A 14,584-nucleotide genomic window follows, 5' to 3' on the forward strand; every position below is an offset into this window, starting at 1 on the left:
TGATATATAGAGCTGAGACAAGGGCAGTAAAGGAGAAGACGTTAGATGTGGCAGAAATGAGAATGTTGAGAAGGATGTGTGGAGTTACAAAAAGGACAAAATAAGAAATGAGACAATCAAAAAAGTGGGAGAGATATCTAAGAAAGTACAGGAAAGGAGGTTTGAAGTGATATGGACACATGATGAGAAGAGACAAGCAAGATGTGAGCAAAAGAGTGATGGGATTGGAGGTTCAGGGGAAGAGAAAGCAAGGGAGGCCAAAGCAGAGGTGGATGGATGAACTAAAAGAAGATCTGAAGGAAAAGGACTTGACTGGAGAGGAGGTGCAGGACTAAGTTGTTTGGAGATTGATCAAGCACAAAAAGAAAAGATGAAGTGGAAGAAGTTCATCAAGCTTTAAAGATCTGTGAGGGAAAGGAAAGACCTTCATTGAAACCAAGAAGATCAAACTGATGGGAAGAAAAGTCACTGCACTGCCAAAACTACCCTAGCCTTGACACGCCGTTGATGGACAAACGTGTAAGTGTGGCATGGCTGAAGGCCAAAGTGACTGAAGGCCTACTCATTGTAGATCAGGACCAGGCACTCAACAGTAGGTACCATCAGTGGAATATCTTGAAGCCGCAGTTTGAGAGCAAGTGCTAATGAGAGATGATCAGTGCAGGTGCACAATCCTGGCTTCCACTTAATGCATAAACCGGCGACAACAATTGTGTCAACTATCTGCACTGATCAATCCATGGTGCACTAGATGGAAAAATGCATGAGAAAGGGTACCAACACCTGCTGGTGGCTGTGGTCAACCCTGAAGACCCTACCATCATGTGGGACACAACACCACAAGCCAATCGTGCCATCTCAGCTAAGTATCCTAATGTAGTGGTCCATCACAAGAAGGAGAACTCATTGCCTGCTAACTGACCTACCAGTCCCCGATAACAACAACATTTTACTCAGAGAAACCTGAAAAGCAAAGGAAATTTAAAGATCTGGAGGTAGAGATCAGCAGGATGTGGGTCACCAAGGCAGGCGTTGTGTCTGTGGTTGTCGAAGGCTTTTAGAATCATCAAGAAAAGAATCTGCAGGGGCTGCCAGGGGAACACACAACCCAAGAAATGCACTGATGGGAACCGTTCGCGTTCTTGGTACAGTATGGGTGAACCTTAGGTTCCTGGTCAGGACACAGAGACCACAGCATTATATGGAATATTACCATAATAATAATAATAATAATGATGACGTATCTGTCTTCCTAACCCACTTATCCAGGGCAGAGTCAGGAGGCAGCAATCACTGGTAGGAACAACACCCAGACAGGGTGCCAGTCTTTCTTCTCAGGGTGAACACACATCATAGACCAATTTAGCAATGCCAATTTAATAATAATAATAATAATAGTACATAGAGTATTTTCAAACCTGACTCAGCAAATTGAAATCCACAGAGGCCAGAACCTATCCTGGAAGCACTGGGTGAAAGTCAGGTATTAATTGTGAATGGGATGCCAGTCCATTATGATGCCCGCTCACAGACACTCACCTACACTGGGGCCAAATTGGAATTTCCAATCAACCTAATCTGCACATTTAGAGATGTGGGAGGAAAACTGCAGTACCCACAGGAAACTCCACAGAGATAATATCCATTTAACATAATAATAATAATAATAATAATAATAATAATAATAATAATAATAATAATAATAATAATTATTATTATTATTATTGTTATTATTATTATTATAATAATAATGTATCCATCTTCCTAACCCACTTATCCATAGCAGAGTCACAAGGCAGCACTCACTGGCAGGAACAAGACCCAGACAGGGGGCCAGTCCTTCTCAGGGTGAACACACACTCACATCATGGGCCAATTTAACAACACCAGTTCATTAATAATAATAATAATAATAATAATAATAATAATAATAATAATAATAATAGAACATAGTTTCAAACCTGACTCATCAAATTGAAAGCCACAGAGGGCAGAACCTATCCTGGAAGTATTGACTGCAAGGCAGTAAATAATCCTGAGCGGGATGCCAGTACATCATGATGCCCACTCAAAGACACTCACCTACACTGGAGCCAAATTGAAATTTCCAATCAACCTATTTTGCACAGAAATGTGGGAGGATAACTGCAGTATCCACAGGAAAACCCACATAGACATGGGCAGAACATGCACACTCCACAGAGATAATGTCCAGGTATCATAATAATAATAATAATAATTATTATTATTATTATTATAGGCCCATTGGTTAGTGCTGACCCACAGTTCACCTGGCATGTCCTCTCAGTGTACACTGTGGATGCTCCTGTTCCGTGCCCCATCTCACAAACAAAGAAATGAGGTTGGCACCGATAGGCATGGATGTTTGTCTAAGCATGCTCAGATAAAACTGACATCTCATACAAAGCTTTGCAAATCATGCTGGAGGGGCAAAAATGAATAATAATAAACCCCACAGCACTGAATTGAATTATGTGAGCTTGCAGAACATTTTAAGAAGAAGAAGAGCATTAAAACAATTAAGATGAGAACAGGCCATTGAACCCAACAAAGCTTGCCAGGCCTATCCACCTACTTCTAAAATAACATCAGGTCATGTTTTGAAGGTCTCTAAAGTTCTTCTGTCTACCATGCTACTTGGTCATTTATTCCATGGTGTCTAGGTTAATAATAATAATAATAATAATAATAATAAGAAGAAGAAGAAGAAGAAGAAGAAGAAGAAGAAGAAGAAGAAGAAGAAGAAGAAGAAGAAGAAGTAAATGCCATCTGATATTCTGTTATCCCATTCTTGGCCATGTCTTTCTATCAAGAAAATAAATGGAGGGATCATGATGTATGTTAGAACATTAGACACATATTAATGAAAGCAGGCCTTTCAGCCCAACAAAGATCACCGATACTACCTGCCTCATTTCTCCAATCAGCAGAACAATCTCCATTTATCTATTCATCCATCCATCGATTTTACTTCAGATCAGCCTCTGCTGTTCATAACCTCCTATCTGTTCAGTCACGATGTGTTACAGACAGACAGAGATGGCTTAGCGCTCAAACGGCGTCTCACCAGGGGGAAAATGACTGCAAGCCAAAGTGATGATTTAATTGGCGAACCTCAGTGGTCATTTATTGATTTATATTTGATTGTCGGTTTATTTTGAGAGCACAAATTCAAGATCATGGCTCCTACTGTATATATTTTAAATTTATTTCAGTACTAATAATAATGATTGATAAAGTCACACACACATGTGCACAAACTGTAAAGCCCAGTAGGACTCATTAATAAATAATCATTCTGTCATTCCATATTCTCTTTCTTTATGGATTTAACATAACAGGATCGGATTATCGAGTCATTATTACAACACACCCGTGACGACATCAATCAGCTATCAGTTATCCATCAGCTGTCGTGAGATTCTCGTCTCTTACTGCTTTCTACTATCAGTCACTAAATCATCTGAAGCCGAGTCTGTCCAGTCCTGGAAAGGCCAACATGTCCATCTTCGTCGGAGTCCTATCCTGTTAAATTAGTCACCAGACATCATAACCTGTACGTCTTTGTGATGTGTTAGGGGGCACAGCAGCACGAGGAGAACAAACAAACTCCTTGCAGATCGTGGCTCTCTTTGAGCTGACCACTGCACCGCCATGCCGGCCCACCGGGTTACACACTGTATTTATATAGACTTGTATTAAAACCCATGCAGATATGACAGAGGACAAACTCCACACAGACAGGGACTCGGCTGGGAGGTTAATCCGAATCAATTACTGGCGTAAAACAGCAGCCCTCATCCAGATGTGCTGAATGCCCGCAGCTCCTCTGCATTAAGGATTTGGTTTTTGCTATAAATAAAACAGACATGTGCCCAACAACACTGCGAGTGACGCTACTCACAGACTTATCAGGTGTTTTCCAGTAACATATTAACCCATAGGTGGCGCTGCTACCTCTCAACAAGGAGAATGAAGTTTCACATCTCAGGGGTGCTGCCTGTGTGGAGTTTGCATGTTCTCACCCTGTGCACCACAAAAACATAGATAGATAGATAGATAGATAGATAGATAGATAGATAGATAGATAGATAGATAGATAGATAGATAGATAGATAGATAGATAGATAGATGTGAAAGGCACTATATTAAAGGTAGATAGATAGATAGATAGATAGATAGATAGATAGATAGATAGATAGATAGATAGATAGATAGATAGATAGATAGATAGATAGATAGATAGATAGATAGATAGATAGATAGATAGATAGATACTTTCTTAATCCCAAGGGGAAATTCACATTCTCCAGCAGCAGCATACTGATACAAAAAACGATATTAAATTAAAGATTGATAATAATGCAGGTAAAAACAGACAATAACTTTATATAATGTTAACGTTTACCCCCCTGGGTGGAATTGAACAGTCGCATAGTTTGGGGGAGGAACGATCTCCTCAGTCTGTCAGTGGAGCAGGACGGTGACAGCAGTCTGTCGCTGAAGCTTCTCCTCTGTATGGAGATGATCCTGTTCAGTGGGTGCAGTGGATTCTCCATAATTGTTAGGAGCCTGCTGAGTACTCGTCGCTCTGCCACAGATGTTAAACTGTCCAGCTCCATGCCAACAATAGAGCCTGCCTTCCTCACCAGTTTGTCCAGGCATGAGGCGTCTTTCTTCTTTATGCTGCCTCCCCAGCACACCACCGCATAGAAGAGGGCGCTCGCCACAACCGTCTGATAGAACATCTGCAGCATCTTATTACAGATGTTGAAGGACGCCAGCCTTCTAAGGTAGTATAACCGGCTCTGTCCTCTCTTGCACAGAGCATCAGTATTGGCAGTCCAGTCTAATTTATCATCCAGCTGCACTCCCAGATATTTATAGGTCTGCACCCTCTGCACACAGTCACCTCTGATGATCACGGGGTCCATGAGGGGTCTGGGCCTCCTAAAATCCACCACCAGCTCCTTGGTTTTGCTGGTGTTCAGGTGTAGGTGGTTTGAGTCGCACCATTTAACAAAGTCATTGATTAGGTCCCTATACTCCTCCTCCAGCCCACTCCTGATGCAGCCCACGATAGCAGTGTTGTCAGTAAACTTTTGCACGTGGCAGGACTCCGAGTTGTGTTGGAAGTCCGATGTATATAGGCTGAACAGGACCAGAGAAAGTACAGTCCCCTGTGGCGCTCCTGCATGCAGGTTGGGTGAACTGGTGGCGCTTAATCCTCCATGTGTGTGGACTGGCAACTTGTCCAGGGATTGTTCCTGCTTTATGTTCTGTAGTGGACCATTTTTGGGGCCCAGAATCTTCACATGTTATAGGGGGGACCCCTTCATAATCAGCAACAAAGTCTGGGTAACCACTGTTATCAAATCAATGGCATCGTTCCACCAGAAATCTACATCTCAGAATTTGATTAAAATGGATGTCCTGGGTTATCTCACATGTTCAAGACAGTGGTGCAAATACAGATTTCCTAGGGCTATTATTTTTTTGAGTTATGGAAGGATGAAAGTTAGAATCGCTTTCTGAGTCCCCTCTGGGATTAGGGGCCCTGAAGTTCAAGCTTCCATTGTGTCAAAGTAGATCTGCTTGCTGCAGTACCCTCAGGCTTCCTCACACTCTTAAAAATGACAGTACCAGAGTGGGTTCTTCAGAGAGATGCCACAGGAGAACCATTTTGGGTTCCCAAAAGACCCGTCCACATGAAGGATCCAGAAAGACCCTTTACTTGGTTGGATCTCTGACAGGCCCCATACAGTAAACAGCCACACCAAATAGCTCCTGACTTTGAAAGGACTCTTGCTGCATATGTCCTGATAGATAGCCTATCACACATTAAAGATTTCAGCTTTATCGAGGAAGTTTTTTAAAGCACAAAGAACCAACTTCATAAACAACGAACCCACCCCAGAATGAAATGGTGATTGGTCAAGCCATAAGCTCTACGAGGAACCACACAAACCAGTAAAGAACCTTAAAATGCCATTAAAGAGCCGGCATTTTTAAGAGTGGCATCGATAACTGTGTAAGGAAGATCTACGGCTGGATGGACATTAATCCATGTCTCCCCATTATCCCCAGCTGTAACCATATTGGCAGCCAAACCCATCTTACATTCACTCATAAATGACCAGTTTAGATTTGCCTGTTGATCTAACAAGTGTATCACCTTGTGGATCTTGGCAGAACGCCACATGAAGATGAGAAGACCGACCATGCGGACTTCCTCACAGACAATGATAGGACCGGCGCTCAAGTGCTTATCATTGTGCAAGAAAAGAGAAGAAGCTGAAGGAGAGTCTCAGAAACAAAGGGGCGAGCAACTCCTTAGAACCACAAACTATCAGTGCATGGTGGCGCAGTGGGTAGCGCTGCCGCCTCACAGTATGGGGTTTGCTTCCCGGGTCTTCCCTGCGTGGAGCTTGCATGTTCTCCCCGTGTCTGCGTGGGTTTCCTCCCACAGTCCAAAGACATGCAGGTTAGGTGCATTGGCGATCTTAAATTGTCCCTAGTGTGTGCTGGGTGTGTGGGCTGGTGCCCTGCCCAGAGGCGTAGCTAGGGTTTTCAGTGCCCGGGGACAACTGAAGATTTCGTGCCTCCTCCTGTTTGCCAAAATGCAATGGGGAAGGGAAAGAAACATTAATTTGGTGCCCTCTGGATGCTGCGCCCGGGGACAGATGTCCCCTCTTGCCCCCACCTAGCTACGCCACTGGCCCTGCCCTGGATTTGTTCCTGACTTGTGCCCTGAGCTCGCTGGGATTGGCTCCAGCAGACCCCCGTGACCCTGTGTTAGGATATAGCCGGTTGAAGAATGACTGACTGACTCTTAAAAATATCAAAGGTGCCAGAGCGATGCCATACGCTGGAAAAAATAAATGTCAGTAAATTTAACGGCAAAAATGCAGTAAACAGTGAAAGTAAAATACCTTTTCTGAAAATTACCTGTATATCTTAAACAATACATTTCATTATTTTTTACAGCCAAGTTCTGTAAAATCTATATTTTTCTACCTTCAAAATATGCTACGTACCGTTTACTGATACATTACAGTTACACTGGAAAAATCGCTGTTAATTTGACAGTGTAAAACTTAAATAGCGATGGTAAATAACTTGTTGTGTCCTACAACATTCTACCTTATATAAAATTGAGAAACACTGTGTGATAACCGCTTTCTGTTTTTTCTTTTTATTGTAAGTTGTTGTATTACCAAGAGAACTGATATCAATGTGCATACGCAGGAGGACAGACGGGGCTTTTACAGCTGCTGCTCCTCGCCTGTGGAACTCTTTACCTCGTCACATAAAGGAGTCGTCTACAACTGAACTGTTTAAAACGAGATCACAGACTCATTTCTATTCACTGGCATTCCGTGACCTTCAGTAATACTGATGGTTTCCTCATTGTGATTATATAACATCACTTCTATTTATTATGTATCTTATTTTATGTTCATATATTTTATTTCTATTTAAGTTATTCATGTTAATTGTATGTTTTTCTTTAATTCTATTATTGTAAAACACTTTGGCCACAGCATTCTGATGTTGTTTTAAATGTGCTATATAAATAAAGCTGACATGACATAAAGTTGACACACATAATGATTAACAGTATACATACACCACAAAAAGTAGGTCCATTATCACAATATACATAGGAGGAGGAGGAGGAGGAGGTTAGGAGCAGACACTGATACAGCACATTGCCGCACCCTCAACACGACAAACCAACTCAGGGCCCCGGATTAGGACCCGAGTGCAGCCATGCAGCGGGTGACACCTCAGCACCACACCAGTTCAGATGGAGTGGAATAACACAACTGCAAAACGAAAAACGGTGAAGCGCTGCGTCTGGAACACCAACGTTACGATGTCTGCATAAGGACACACCGTCTCTTACCATATTGTTCCTGGTGAACCGTATAGCTTTGAGCAGTAAAATAACAGATTAACAAAATTAGCAGACTTATTTTTTTCCTGCATGCTGAAGGTTTTTTTGAGATTATGGAAGCTGATTGATGTTGGGTTGTATTCGATAAGCTGGCACACCTGTAGGACACCAACCACCACCTAAGCAAGCTTTACGTCTCCACCAGACAATGTGCCATAACTTTCTTAAACACTAAATTCTTTTCAATGTACGTAATCAAATAATACAACACGTTTGGGATTGATTGTTATTACTTTACGGATGTAAACTGTCTACTGGTGTTTGATCCTAATTGTATTTTCTAATGGTTTATTGATTGGCTTATTTATTACAGTGCATGGACATCGGGTTATGTTTAAATGTAGATAGATAGATAGATAGATAGATAGATAGATAGATAGATAGATAGATAGATAGATAGATAGATAGATAGATAGATAGATAGATAGATAGATGTGAAAGGCACTATATGATAGATAGATAGATAGATAGATAGATAGATAGATAGATAGATAGATAGATAGATAGATAGATAGATAGATAGATAGATAGATAGAGTGAAATGCACTATATAATGATAGATAGATAGATAGATAGATAGATAGATAGATAGATAGATAGATAGATAGATAGATAGATAGATAGATAGATAGATAGATAGATAGATAGATAGATAGATAGATAGATAGATAGATAGATAGATGTGAAAGGCACTATATTAAAAAGATAGATAGATAGATAGATAGATAGATAGATAGATAGATAGATAGATAGATAGATAGATAGATAGATAGATAGATAGATAGATAGATAGATGTGAAAGGCACTATATTATAGATAGATAGATAGATAGATAGATAGATAGATAGATAGATAGATAGATAGATAGATAGATAGATAGATAGATAGATAGATAGATAGATCTTTATTGTCATTGTCACTTTTACAAAGGAACAATGAAATTGAAGGTGCAGTCGACTCAATGTGAGGCATAAGAGTTAAAAAGACAAGAAGAGAGAACATAATAATAAACCAAATAGTAATAAAAGTACTTTACATAATATAAAAATTACACTGGTTAAATGTACAAATTGCACTGGTTGACTTAAGGTCTATATTGCACATTGGGAGAATGATAAGGAGCAGTTTTATTCTGAGTTCAGAGCCATGATTGCTTTCGGATAAAAGCTGTTTTTAAGGCGGTCTCTCCTGGTTTTCATTGCTCTGTATGTCTTGCCCGATGGCAAAAGCTGGAAGAGGCAATGACTGGGATGTGGTGAATCCTGTGAAAAGATTCCCTTCTATTAGAATGTGTTGTAAAGAAAAAAACAGTTATTTACTATAAAGTTATACTGTAGACCTAAAAATAGTGTCGCCTTATTTTTTGCGGTAAAATTCAGGCAACCACAGCTGCCAGCTTTTTACCGTAAATATAACATTTTTTTAAGTTTACCCTAACCCTAAAAATAATGTCACCTACATTTTTACGGTAACAGTGCATGGATATCAGGCTATGGTTAAATGTTCCCTTTTATTGGAATGTGTTTTAAAAAACAGTTATTTACTACAAAGTTATACCGCAGACCTAAAAATAGTGTTGCCTTCTTTTTTACGGTAAAATTCTGGCAATGACAGCTGCCAGTACTTTACTGTAAATTTAACAACAATTTTTTTTTGCAGTATTACGAGCACCATTTTTTGTTGTTGTCGTTGTTCGTCCCAGGAACCAAGTCACAGAAGGGTTCCACAAAGACCTTCAAGTTATTTAGATCCATAACAGGACCTGTAGGTTGATAACAGATTCAGGAGTTCCTGCTGCATGTAATAACGCGGGCTAGCGTCACATTTTCTTGATCTGTTAGTTCCTGCTAGGTTGTCTACTATACATTTGTCCACATATTAAGAAAAAGCCTAAAGGAAGGGGCCTTAGCTGCCTCGTAAGCTTGCATATTGAAATCCGTTCAGTTAACCAATGCAAGGTGTCATTTCGCTTCACTTCTCATTGCATCCATTATGTCCAACGCGGTACGTCACCCTACTACTAAAAGCCTAAAGAACAATTTTCAGATGCAAAGAACCCATCCCATAATGAAAGGGTTCGTTGCCAAGCAAAGCTTCGACTAGGAAATCATACAACCCAGCAAAGTGCCATGTAGGAGCCAACCCGTCATGTTAGTGACACCGCGGAGCGGACCTGTCCAGGCGCACACAGGCGCGTCCGTCTCTGCGAATTTGCGTTTTACATTAAAAGAAGGCGCGCGCAGGGACCCCCCCCCCCGGCTATGCCGACCCTTCTCTTATAATGCATTGTCTTCTAAGGTATTCTCAGATGAAAGTAATGAAAAAGAATCCCCGAGTACTCACTGCCAGAGAGTGCTGCTGTTGCGCAGAGTCCATGGTTTGACTTTCAGCTCCAGAGTTAAAAGATTCGTCCAGTTCTGTGGTCCTGGTGCGGTGGTCTCGGCTCGTCCTCTTTCACTCACTCACTCCCACGCTTTCTTCTTCTTTCTGGTGGGGCGCGAGTGCCCTTCATTGAAGTGACTTTTCTGATTTTTATTTTTTTTTGTGTGTGTTTCACTTGTTGCTCCGTTCCCGTCCGCGGGCTGACAGATGCGCTTTCTCTTCTCAGTCTCTCCCTCCCTTTGCCTCCACTTCTGAAGCCCCCTTGGTTGACTTTCCTGCCTTACAGGACCTTCCCGGTCGTGTTACTGATTCACTGTGGAGACACGACAGCGCACAGGAGACAACGCCAATCTCCCCGCTGCTTTGCTCGGTGTGGCTTAATCAGTCCGGCAGACACACCTCCCCGCTGAAGCGCAGCCGCCCATTCCAGGCTCGGACCCAAGGGTCATATTCGCCAAGTGCAGCGACCTGGACCAGCCAGTAAACAACAAGCAGATGTTAACTGGTGGAAAAAAATGAAAATGAGAGAAAGAGAGACACAGAGAAAGAGAGAGAGAGAGAGAGCACTGCCGGGAACGTGTGTTCTGTCCGACCTGTGGCTAAGGAGTTGAGTTTACGGATAAATCCCACTGCTTCCTCTGTGAGTGCAGTGCTGTCATCTTATTGGCGTTGTGCGCCCGGTAGATACGGTTATAATAACAACACAAATCCTTCTATTTATCTGTTATCTAAATCTGCCTAATCCAATTCAAACAATCACAGGGGACCATACTGGCAATCCAGCAAATAAGAGCTGAGTGGCCCCCCTGTGAGCCGACCACGGGAAGTGTGGGCATAGAAATCCATCCATCCATCCATTATCTAACCCGCTATATCCTAATTACAGGATCACGGGGGTCTGCTGGAGCCAATCCCAGCCAACACAGGGCGCAAGGCAGGAAACAAACCCTGGCTAGGGTGCCAGGGCACACAGACACACACACACACACACACACACACCAAGCACATATTAGGGACAATTTAGGATCACCAATGCAGCTAACCTGCATGTCTTTGGGCTGTGGGAGGAAACACACACAGACACGGGGAGAACATGCAAACTCCACGCAGGGAGGACTCGGGAAGCGAACCCGGGTCTCCTAACTGGTCTCCTCACAGGTGGCACAGTGGTAGTGATAGATAGATAGATAGATAGATAGATAGATAGATAGATAGATAGATAGATAGATAGATAGATAGATAGATAGATAGATACTTTATTAATCCCAATGGGAAATTCACATTTTCCAGCAGCAGCATACTGATACAATAAACAATATTAAAGATTGATAATAATGCAGGTAAAAAAAAAAAAAACACAATAAATTTGTATAATGTTAAATGTTAACGTTTACCCCCACCGGGTGGAATTGAAGAGTCACATAGTTTGGGGGAGGAATGATCTCCTCAGTCTGTCAGTGGAGCAGGACGGTGACAGCAGTCTGTCGCTGAAGCTGCTCCTCTGTCTGGAGATGATCCTGTTTAGTGGATGCAGTGGATTCTCCATAATTGATAGGAGTCTGCTCAGTGCCCTTCGCTCTGCCACAGATGTCAAACTGTCCAGCTCCATGCCAACAATAGAGCCTGCCTTCCTCACCAGTTTGTCCAGGTGTGAGGCGTCTTTCTTCTTAATGCTGCCTCCCCAGCACACCACCGTGTAGAAGAGGGCGCTCGCCACAACCGTCTGATAGAACATCTGCAGCATCTTATTGCAGATGTTGAAGGACGCCAGCCTTCTAAGGAAGTATAGTCGGCTCTGTCCTTTCTTACACAGAGCATCAGTATTGGCAGTCCAGTCTAATTTATCATCCAGCTGCACTCCGAGATATTTATAGGTCTGCACCATCTGCACACAGTCACCTCTGATGATCACGGGGTCCATGAGGGGTCTGGGCCTCCTAAAATCCACCACCAGCTCCTTGGTTTTGCTGGTGTTCAGGTGTAGGTGGTTTGAGTCGCACCATTTAACAAAGTCATTGATTAGGTCCCTATACTCCTCCTCCTGCCCATTCCTGATGCAGCCCACGATAGCAGTGTCATCAGCGAACTTCTGCACGTGGCAGGACTCCGAGTTGTATTGGAAGTCCGATGTATATAGGCTGAACAGAACCAGAGAAAGTACAGTCCCTTGTGGCGCTTCTGTGTTGCTGACCACAATGTCAGACGTGCAGTTCCCAAGATGCACATACTGAGGTCTGTCTTTAAGATAGTCCATGATCTATGCCACCAGGTATGAATCTACTCCCATCTCTGTCAGCTTGTCACTAAGGAGCAGAGGTTGGATTGTGTTGAAGGCACTAAAGAAGTCTAGAAACATAATTCTTACAGCACCACTGCCTCTGTCCAAGTGAGAGAGGGATCGGTGTAGCATATAGATGATGGCATCCTCTGCTCCCACCTTCTCCTGATATGCAAACTGCAGAAGGTCAAGGGCGTGTTGAACCTGTGGCCTAAGGTGGTGGTCTTCATCACATGTGATGTCAAAGCAACAGGCTGGAAGTCATTCAGCTCACTAGGACGTGATACCTTTGGGACTGCGGTGATGCAAGATGTTTTCCAAAGCCTCAGGACTCTCCCCTGTTCCAGGCTTAGGTTGAAGATGCGCTGTAGAGGACCCCCCAGCTCTGATGCACAGACCTTCAGCAGTTGTGGCGATACTCCATCTGGACCTGCTGCTTTGCTGGCACGAAGTTTCCTCAGCTCTCTGCTCACCTGCGCTGTTGTAATTATGGGTGGGGATGTCTTTCCTATGCTGGTATCAGCAGAAGGATGTGTGGAGGGTGCAATACTCCGAGGTGAGAGTGAGAGTGGGTTAGGGTGGTCAAACCTGTTAAAGAAGTTGTTCATTTGGTTTGCTCTCTTCACGTCTCTCTCGATGGTGGTACCCGGCTTCGAGCTGCAGCCAGTGATGATCTTCATCCCATCCCACACTTCCTTCATGCTGTTATTCTGCAACTTCTGCTCCAGCTTTCTCCTGTACTGCTCCTTCGCCACCCTGAGCTGGACTCGGAGTTCCTTCTGCATGCGCTTGAGCTCATGGTGATCACCGCCTTTAAAAGCCCTTTTCTTCTGGTTCAAAAGGCCCTTGATGTCACTTGTAATCCATGGCTTGTTGTTAGCATAGCAGCGTACAGTTTTTACTGGAACTACAATGTCCATACAGAAGTTGATGTAGTCAGTAGTGCAGTCAAGAACCTCCTCAATGTTCCCACTATGTGATCCCTGCAGGATATCCCAGTCTGTTGTTCCAAAGCAGTCTCTAAGAGCTTGCTCTGCCTCAGGGGACCACTTCCTGAACGAGTGTGTAGTTGTACAGTAGTTAGGACCTTCACTCTTGGTTTGTAGTGCTGCTGCTTTGCAGTAAGGAGACTGTGGAAGATTGTGGGTTCGCTTCCCGGTTCCTCTCTGTGTGGATACCGCTTTGAGTACTGAGAAAAGCGCTATATAAATGTAATTAATTATTATTATTATCCATCCAGCCATCCATTTTCCAACCCGCTGAATCTGAACATAGGGTCACGGGGGTCTGCTGGAGCCAATCCCAGCCAACACAGGGCACAAGGTAGGGAACCAATCCCGAGCAGGGTGCCAGCCCACCGCAGATTATTATTATTATTATTATTATTATTATTATTATTAACTGTAGGGCAGCAGCGCTACCGCTGTGCCACCGTGCCACCCGGGCATAGAAATCCAAATGAAATACCACACTGGCCCAATGTGGGGGCTACTACAAGGGGCCGTGGTGAACATGCACACAGTGCCCCTAAAGCACCCCCCCCCCCCGACCATGGGCATCATTAGCTTGTTAAAACCCAGTTAAACACTACACTACCTCAATTTGGGGGCTACTACAAGGGGCCACAGTGAACATGTTCATACTGGCCCCCTGTGGGCTGACCACGAGCAGTGTGGACATAGAAATCCCAATGAAATACCACACCGGCCCAATGTGGGGGTTACTACAAGGGACCACAGTGAACATGTACACACTAGCCCCTTGTCGCTTGACCATAAGCAATGTCTGCTTAAATACCACACTGGCCCAATGTGGGGGCTACTATAAGGGGCTGCAGCAAACATGCACACTGTGGCCTCCTGTGGGCAGACCATGGGCAGTCTGGGTTTGGGAAAACCCAATTAAATATCACACTGGGTCAATGTGGGGGTTGAATTGGTTAA

General features: G+C 43.3%; 1 protein-coding gene across 1 annotated transcript in view; it reads right to left on the minus strand.

Annotated features, from left to right (window-relative positions):
* bmp16 (bone morphogenetic protein 16) overlaps positions 1-10,863 on the minus strand; it is a 78,405-nt gene extending 67,542 nt beyond the window's left edge. Inside the window, exon 1 of the mRNA XM_028795728.2 lies at positions 10,325-10,863. The gene's annotated coding sequence lies outside the window, so the exon portion shown is untranslated. The remainder of the gene's footprint in view (positions 1-10,324) is intronic.
* Positions 10,864-14,584: the final 3,721 nt, after the last annotated feature.

Source organism: Erpetoichthys calabaricus, chromosome 1 (genome assembly GCF_900747795.2).
Source record: "Erpetoichthys calabaricus chromosome 1, fErpCal1.3, whole genome shotgun sequence".
Taxonomy (NCBI): Eukaryota; Metazoa; Chordata; class Cladistia; order Polypteriformes; family Polypteridae; genus Erpetoichthys; species Erpetoichthys calabaricus.